We start from the raw sequence: 9,375 nt of genomic DNA, 5'->3' as shown, positions 1-9,375 counted from the left end.
TGGTACCATGAGGTGCATGCATAGTTGAAGAAACCTTTTATGAGGGCTACTGTTAGGGTCTTCAAAGTATTTTTTCTGACTAGTGAGGAGATCCTGTACTGCAGGGGTTCCCAAACTGTGGTGCGTGCACCCCATGCTGCGCGAGCACCCTGTGTGCGTGACATCATGAAAAGGCTAATGGTGGTGCTAACTAATATTTTAAACATATATTAGCCAATATATGGCAAGTACTGCATCTATGCCATAGATGTGCATATGGATATGAAATATAAATATTATGTCTCGTATATAGCTTATATATGTCCACTATAGTGATATATTGTACATATACATATATCGATCATCGATAATACATTGAAATTTGACAGCTGCTCAAAAAAGCCCTGTCCATCCCATAGACTAGTATAGGATAGAGACTGATCTGGCGCGAAGCTCTGCCCCCTCCGCTATTCATGTCAGTGGAAGTTGCTCAGTGGCGTTTTGAAGCACCCGGAGGGACCGTCTATTTCTGCCTTTTTGGGCGCATTTCCGCATTTGACCTCCAAAATTTGGAGGTCAAAAGTGTTTATCAAAAATATTTATTTGCAGAACCGAGTCAAACAAAATGTAATGCCTCAACTCTACTACAATGTCAAGTGCTTGTCAGGGTGGTGGGGGGAAGGGTGCCCAGTTCAAATTTGCAGGTTCGCAGCCTCACAGTTTCGGAACACGGCTAGCTAGGGGACGGGGCGAGACTGAAGCCAACAGTGTTTCAGACTGCGGAGTGACTCTGCAGTCCTGGCTGATTCCGTCGGTCCGTAACCAGTTCCCACTTTCCCAAAACTCAGAGTATGACTGTTTGTTTTAGGCATAACTGGAGCTCATTCACACGCACACTCGAACACACACCTCCCCTGGCTCCCCTCACATGGGGCAGGGCACCCAGTTGACTTATATAACTGGGATTAAGTGTCACAATCTCACTGGTCCCGACTGTCAAAACTATCTGGGCTATTTTTAACACAAGTCGCCCAATAGAATAACAACAGAGCCCTGCCACGATAACACTGGCCATTGTTGTTCATGTAGCCATGTTCTCCTTATAGCCACATGGGCCTCATCTGTGCCACTGTCTATAGGCAGTCTATAGTCTAACGGTTACTGTTGGCCATAAAGACGGCCTGCTCTTCGATAACTGAACATTCTATGAGGAAGTACTCGGAGCTAAGGGGCGGGGGGCGGGGGTAAGGCTTACTGGTTTTAGTGGCAATATATAGTGAATGTTTCTGTGTGTTAGTATAAGTAAGCATTCCGCAGAGTTCTGCACCATCTGGAGACGAGATTTTTTATTTTATTTTGCTCTATACCAGAATAGACAGAGTGGGGTTGATGATGTGCTGCCTTCCTCATGTTGTATAACCTATACATGTGCATATTGCACAGGCAATAAGCATAGGGTATACCTATACTACAGCACTAATGGTGAGGAATACCAGGTGAGCTATAGGTGAGGTGATAGCCTCGCTGGATACGTGGCAGTTTGCATACTGCAAAAACAGGTCCACCAATGAACAAATTCTGATTGGCCGTAATGAGATGACAAGATCGCCCCTCACTTCACACGGGTGTGATTTCTTGTAAAACTTCCTTGTAAAACTGTGACAATTAAGCTGCTTTTAATCTGAATCTGAACAACACAAATTATTATTACCTGAGGTAAGATGTACAATATCTTGTTATTGTACATGATATGTTATGGACTTTAGTTAAAACTCAAGTTTGTCCCCAGAGTTGTCTGCGGCGTGTGCTATGGCTAATTTCACCCTCTCAATGTCCCCAGCCACGACCCCGGGGCTATTAAAAACAAATAGCTTCCATCCAGTTTTAGTTATTTTCCATCCAATCCACATCATTTTGTTGTCGCCAGATGTATAGCCAGTAGGCAGAGATCTATCCTCATGACCCTCTGAGCATGCGGGCCTCACCATGGAAGGGCCATGATATGGGTGAAGCTAAAGCTGACTGTCCCCTGTGGGATCAGTCAACAATTAAAGGTCTACCTATTTCTCTTTGTTTCAACTTGTTTTTGTTGTCCTTTTATGGTGTGTTTCTTTCGTCACAATGCTCGAGTGTTTTAAGCTCTCCCTGCCTTGTTGTTGTTGACGAAAAGTGCTTCACAAATAAACTTGCCGGAGACGGAAGCGTTTTAAAGTTTCCATGGTAACACTGGTGGAGAAGACGTATGTTTTAGACGTTTTTAGATCTATGAACCGGATAATTCACGAAACCTTTCACGCACGCATGCACGCACGCACGCACACACACACACACACACACACACACACACACACACACACACACACACACACACACACACACACACACAGTCCTGTCACATTCCACAGCCTAATTCTTCGATGTTTGAGGTCATTAGTCAGGAGGCCACTTAAAGAGGTAATGCACGCACGCGCACATGCACGCACACGCACACACACACACACACACACACACACACACACACACACACACACACACACACACACTTCCGTTTAGGGGTGTCTGACCTGCGTTAATCCTGGTTCCTGGAGAACCAGGACCCGGGGGTCATTTCTCCACAGGCATCTGGAGGGCCACCACTTCACTACAAATCAGTCAACAGCTGCTCTCTCTCTCTCTCTCTCTCTCTCTCTCTCACACACACACACACACACACACACACACACACACACACACACACACACACACACACAGGGAACATGTATACACGTGCAAATACACACAAATACACCAGCAGCAGTGTGCATGCGCAGTTGGCCACACCTCCCAATAACATGTGTAATACGACGAGGCATGCTCGTCCACTCACACAAACACTCAGTTGTTAATTCATACATTACTGTAATGGCTTCAGACACAGGGGTCATAAGGTCATTAGAGGCCTCACCTGTCTGTTTTTAACAGTCGCTGCCTTTCTCTTTCTCAGCAAACCTATATCGTCTCTGTCGGGTGGTGTCCAAAACTGTTACCTTTCCAAAATAGCAAAAGTAGCTGATCTACAAACACAAAACACATCGCGTTAACACAAGCTTGCAGGTGTGCTATACTTTTGATGCTTTCGTGTAACGCTGCAGTAGTATATATGATCAAGTAGGGCGTTAATTTAAAATATATGGACGTAAGAGGTTTCTGCCTGACAGCAACGATATCAAATATTGGTTAATTTGAGGGCCGGCGGGCGGACAGGCATACCTATGACTCAGACATAACCGTATGACGTCATAGGCATGTCCATACATGGGCATTAAAGGGACAAGGGATGACAGATACAGAGATCTTCATGACCAACGGATGTTGGGTGTGTCGGTCGAATCAGCGGTGCGACATATATAGGTTTGAGAGACGTGTACATGTGAGAACCTTTAGTAAACTCACTCAACGTCTTCCATCTTTTAACAACATGAATATTAGACTGTACAGTTTCCAGACATATATTATTTTCATTTAAGTCACTGAAGTTTAAAATGAACCTTTGTGATGGTATTGTGTAGCCAGGCTAAAGATAGACGCGCGCACGAGCGTGTGTGTGTGTGTGTGTGTGTGTGTGTGTGTGTGTGTGTGTGTGTGTGTGTGTGTGTGTGTGTGTGTGTGTGTGTGTGTGTGTGTGTGTGTGTGTGTGTGTGTGTGTGTATGTGTGTGTGCGTGCGTGCGTGCGTGGATGTCTGACTGATTACATTCTGTGCAATTAGTCAGGTTCAACATTTGAACTGTTAATTTGACAGTTGACATTTGTCAACTGTCAACTGAATGAAGCTTGAGTGTTTCATTAAGCCAGATTTAGGGGTGCTTTTTTGAGTGACAGAGCACTTTAGATATCATGCCCAGAGCGCTACACACACACACATACACACACGCACGCACGCACGCACGCACGCACGCACGCACGCACGCACGCACGCACGCACACACACACACACACACACACACACACACACACACACACACACACACTGAGAGAGAGACCCTCTGCTCAATGTTTCTGGTCGTGTCTCCCAAACCCAGACATGGGCCTTGTCTGCTACAGAAGAGATTTGTTAGAACTGCTACCTTTTCAAAACGTCTTGACCACTCCGACTCCACTCTTCAAAAAGCTACATTTACTTACTGTCTTCCAGATCAACAGTCAAATATAATATCCGTCACCTCCATGTGCTGAACCCGTTGTGTGTAGCTAGCATTTCATTCCTGTTGAGTCTGTAGGCTGTGTGCCTTGCCATATTCTGCTGTGTGCTTAATAAGGTAACTTTACTTACTGAGTGTTTAAAGTTCAGACTATAGCTAAACTATTTTGTAGTTAAGAAATCAATTGCAATGTCAAAACATTTCTTGAGCGTCAATCCAAATCAAAAGGGAAGCTGGTAAGGGTGTGCTGCCATTTTCTTTTGTCCCCGGCCTTTTTGACTATTTTAGTCCAAATATATCTATATTTATAAACTCAAGCATACTCCAGACTCTATTACCAAACCTTTTAACAATGACTTTCAGACAAATTCTCAAATACACAAACACAACAGACAGGCTACTCATCTCCATCCTCCCCTTTATCGTACCAGTCATAGTCAGTTTTCCATCAAATACAGAGGTACTACACTATATATGACAAATACTTTACTGGTCAGCAACTGTCTTCTCTTAATTTATTTAAATTAAAGTATGTTCTGATTAATCAGATCACATAAAATATCCGTATTCTAATTATTGTCTTTTCCATGTTTGTATTTATTATTATTACATAAAAATATAGAAGTGCATGTTGACAATCCATTTTCGATATTCATGTTGTAGATAGTCAAGTCTTGTGTTTTGTTCTAGACTTCTTCTGTATACTTTGCAATCATGTTATCTGTTAATAATATGTATATTGCATTCAAATGTTTGGTTCTTGTACGGGTTGAGGCCTCATATAAGCCCTTTGGACTTCTTAATTGCCTCCTCTTAGCACTTTACTTTTTTTTATTTACATATTTCCCCATGTTTGTATTGTTTTTATACTGTGCTAAATCAATCCAATCAAATCCAATCAAATAATGTTCAACAAATCGATCAACACGTGCAGCGGTTTGTATATTTTATTTTGCTATTTTCAATAGCAAAATAAATCTTCGTACAATAAAGCAATCAGGCCCCACGGGGGTCCGGGAGGGAAAATCTAAAATATCGGAGTTGGAACCTGAGACCTTGACCAGCCCCATTTACCCGCTGAGAGCTGTTCATGAGGTGGACAGAATCTAGCCCCCGCCCGCGGGGGATTGGGGCTCAGGAGGTGAAAACCAGTAATGAAAAGTTAACTTTTTTATAAATACACATTTTAATGCCATAACATCAGATAGTTTCAACCGTAGAAAAAAACCCTACTATATCAAATGAGGGAAAATTTGTTAGGAAGCTATTTCTGTTATCCATCATCCATTCATCTTCAACCGCTTATCCGTAGTCGGGTCGCGGGGGCAACAGCTCCACCGGAGAACTCCAAACATCCCTTTCCAGAGCAAAATTAGTAACTTCCTCTTGGGAGATCCCGAGGCATTCCAAGGCCAGTGAGTGATGCTTTGTCTGTGCCTTGGTCTGCCCCGGGGTCTCCTCCAAATGAGACGTGGGTTGAGGACCTCCCTAGGGCATCCTATTCTTAACCAGATGCCCAGACCACCTAAACTGGCTCCTTTCCAGGCGAAGAAGCAACAACTCTACCCCGAGTCTCTCTCACGTGACTGAACTTCTCGCCCTATAATCTCTAAGGGAGATGCCAGCCACCCATCAAAGAAAACTAATTCCGGACGTTTGTATTCGCAACCTTAATCTTTCGGTCATGACCCACACTTCATGACCATGGGTGAGAGTATAGGCATGAAGATTGCTCGGTAGACAGAGAGCTTTGCCTTCTGGCTCAGCTCTCTTTTCGTCACAACAGTGCGGTACAGCGACTGCAATACAGCCCCTGCTGCTCCGATATCTCGGGGTCTTGTTCACAAGCTATTTCTGTGAGAACATTTAATTAACTGTGACTAAAGTATGCACTCAATAATAATTGTACTGATCAGCACACCATACGGACAATCGGACACACACACACACACACACATGCACGCACGCACACAGACACGCACACATACACACGCATGCACGCACGCACACATACACACGCACACACACACACACACACACACACACGCACACACACACACACACACACACACACACACACACACACACACCACACACACACACACACACACACACACACACACACACACACACACACACACACACACACACACACAAACAAACACAAACACAGCAGCACCACCGTACACACGCACATACAGCAGTTCAAATAATGTCATCACTATTTTTATTAGAAAACAGACCACCCTGCCAGTATATTGTTAGTTGATATATCATAAATCAACTTAGAAAGGACCTCATGTTGGTTGATTTGATTTGGCAGCCAGCTTCAATGGTTGAATAGAATGCTATTTTAAACCTTTTCCCTCTGTATTACCGGACTGGACACATGTGTTCTGTATGGTGCATTCATGCCAAGGACAAGGCCGCAGAGACCCCCATCTGAAAATGTGCCAGGGACCACCAGAAGAGAAGATGTACGTATGTATGCAGATGTATGTACTGTACATTGTATGTACAGTATGTAAAATCCCCAAAATGTTAAAGTTTCCAAACATTTTGATATTTCTCAAAAAAGAAGACACACACGCACGCACGCACGCACAAACACACACACACACACACACACACACACACACACACACACACACACACACACACACACACACACACACACACACACACACACACACACACACGCACACATGCATGTGCAAACATTTGCACATTGTCTATTTTTAGCAGGTTTAATTTGGCATGTAATTAATGTTTACACGAGTGGTGAAAATATGCACATTTAAATCACATTCAACTCTCATTAGGTGATTGAGGAGACGTGATTACGAGCCTAGGTGCCTGGGCCGCTCGGCCGGCCCAGGCATGATGTTATATTGTAACTATAGTACTGATAGTCTTGCATGGCCAAAAGGCCAACAAAGTATCGCCATTGTAATATCAAATCAAAGTACAAACCCTACCAAGCAATCTTCATTCCAACTCTCAACCATGGTCATGAAGTGTGTGGGTCATGACTGAATACATCAATACAAGCAGGTGAAGGTGGCTGGTCTTTAGGCCCTTAGGGTGAGAAGTTCTGTCACTATAGCCAGGCCCAGCCATGCAGCGTGCTTTCTGGTCTAGAGAGGCGGAGGAGCTTGGAGCAAGCGCTATGGAGATTATTGGTTCACCGATCAGATTGTGCAAATTGTGCTATACTGTTATCTACAAATACTATAGCATTGAGTGACTGCAGTTGTCCCTTTAAAACAAGGCACATGAGAGAAACAAGAAAAACATTGAACTGTGAGTCTGACAAAATGCTTATGAAAAAGAAAACGTGTTTTTAACATGCCCTTGAAACCATCAACTGACCCCGCATTTTAGTCTGGTAGTGGTCGGTCAGAAGGCCTTTGACAGAAGGAGCTGAGAGATCTCACATTGAGTGCAGGAAGTCAGTCACTGACACTCACAGTGATATATAAAGTCTCAAATCCTTTCTGGACATAATGGGCAGCCGGTGAAGTGCTCTGCATGCGATTGGTGTGTTAGCGAGAATTCAGGCAGCAGCCGAATTCTGCACTATATTTGCATTAATAATCATCCATAATCAAGTTGTGTCTGTGTATGGTCTGGTCAGATATCAGGCTAATAGGTATAGTGCCACCAGAGGTCATGAGCAGCACTGAATCACAGAATTTGGCCCATTGGTCGAATTTGGATGGGTCACATCGTGACCTGTTGTGAGCTTTTGTAGACATGGGTTAGTTTTGCTATTTCTTAAAATGTTTGGGGGTGGGGGGTGATGTCCAAAATAGAGATGACAGTTTGACACCATGGGGAGGTCGATTTTTGGAAAAGAAAATTTTATTACTCCTACAGATTTTCTCCAAACATCATGTCAATCGGTAAACATTATTTCTTTATAGTCATGTGATCAAGACGGATCTGTCTGATGTTTCATATCCCATCCTCGTTATAGAGATAAGATTTGCTTCTAAAGTTTGCAGGAGGGGTCTGTCTGTGTAATATGTAGATACTGTAAGAGGTTTCTGCATGCCCGGCAGCAACGATTTGCTGTACTGTCTGTCACCCTCTGTCTCTTTTCCCTCTCCGCTAGCACCCCCCTGAACCCCCGCTGAAGCACGTTCTCTCTATCTCTGATGTCCAAATCCCGGCCCCTCCTCTCCCCTCCCTCTTTCTCTCTCTCTCTCTCTCCCACCTTTTCCTCTGGTGGCTCTGCACTGCCTTTTCACTGTGCCCTCAGAAGCCAGTCTGTCCCCATCCGGTCCGGTGTCAGCTGTGTGTGTCACGGACAGAGAGGAGAACCAAGAGGGGGGTCACTCATGGGAGAGGAGACCCCAGCACGAGAGGAGACGTCCAGGACGGTGATGAAAGGAGGAGACCCACCGTAAAGGGGAAACAAGAGGGAGGAGACAACATATAGGAAGGAGAACAAGAGGGGGACATCAGGAGGAGACAACATATAGGAGGGTGACTAGAAAGAGGAGACCGTGGAGTTGCCATGTGGAGGTAGCAGCATCACCTGCCTGTGAGCCAGACGAGGGGAGATCAGAGAGAAGTGAAAGATTTGTCCCTAAAAGCAGTGAGAGCAGAACACCGCATGACGGGAGGAGGACAGGAGGACCACCAGACCCCCCGGCTAGAAGAGAAGTAAGTCTAAACTCCACTGAGAGAGACAGACAGGTGCTCAGAGAGAGAGAGAGAGAGAGAGAGAGAGAGAGAGAGAGAGAGAGAGAGAGAGAGAGAGAGAGAGATAGAGAGAGAGAGAGAGAGAGAGAGAGAGTGGAGTGAGTGGAGTGAGTGAGTGAGTGAGTGAGTGAGTGAGTGAGTGAGTGAGTGAGTGAGTGAGTGAGTGAGTGAGTGAGTGAGTGAGTGAGTGAGTGAGTGAGTGAGTGAGTGCAGAGTGAGTGCAGAGTGAGTGAGTGAGTGAGTGAGTGAGTGAGTGAGAGAGAGAGAGAGAGAGAGAGAGAGAGAGAGAGAGAGAGAGAGAGAGAGAGAGAGAGAGAGAGAGAGAGAGAGACACAGAGAGACAGAGAGACAGAGAGACTTCATCCAGAATGAGACACTGATGGGCAAGTGCTGTGGGTTTTCTTTCTTTCTTTCTTTCTTTCCATTTACGTGTATTGAGTCATGTATTCACTGTTGACCTGTTGACCATCATGAGGATTAATGATGCATCTTTTTTATATTGCTGCA

This window comes from Protomyctophum parallelum, assembly GCF_964188405.1.
Source record: "Protomyctophum parallelum genome assembly, chromosome: 2".
Classification (NCBI taxonomy): domain Eukaryota; kingdom Metazoa; phylum Chordata; class Actinopteri; order Myctophiformes; family Myctophidae; genus Protomyctophum; species Protomyctophum parallelum.
The sequence above is the reverse complement of the archived record's forward strand: the minus strand, read 5'-3'. Positions refer to the sequence as shown.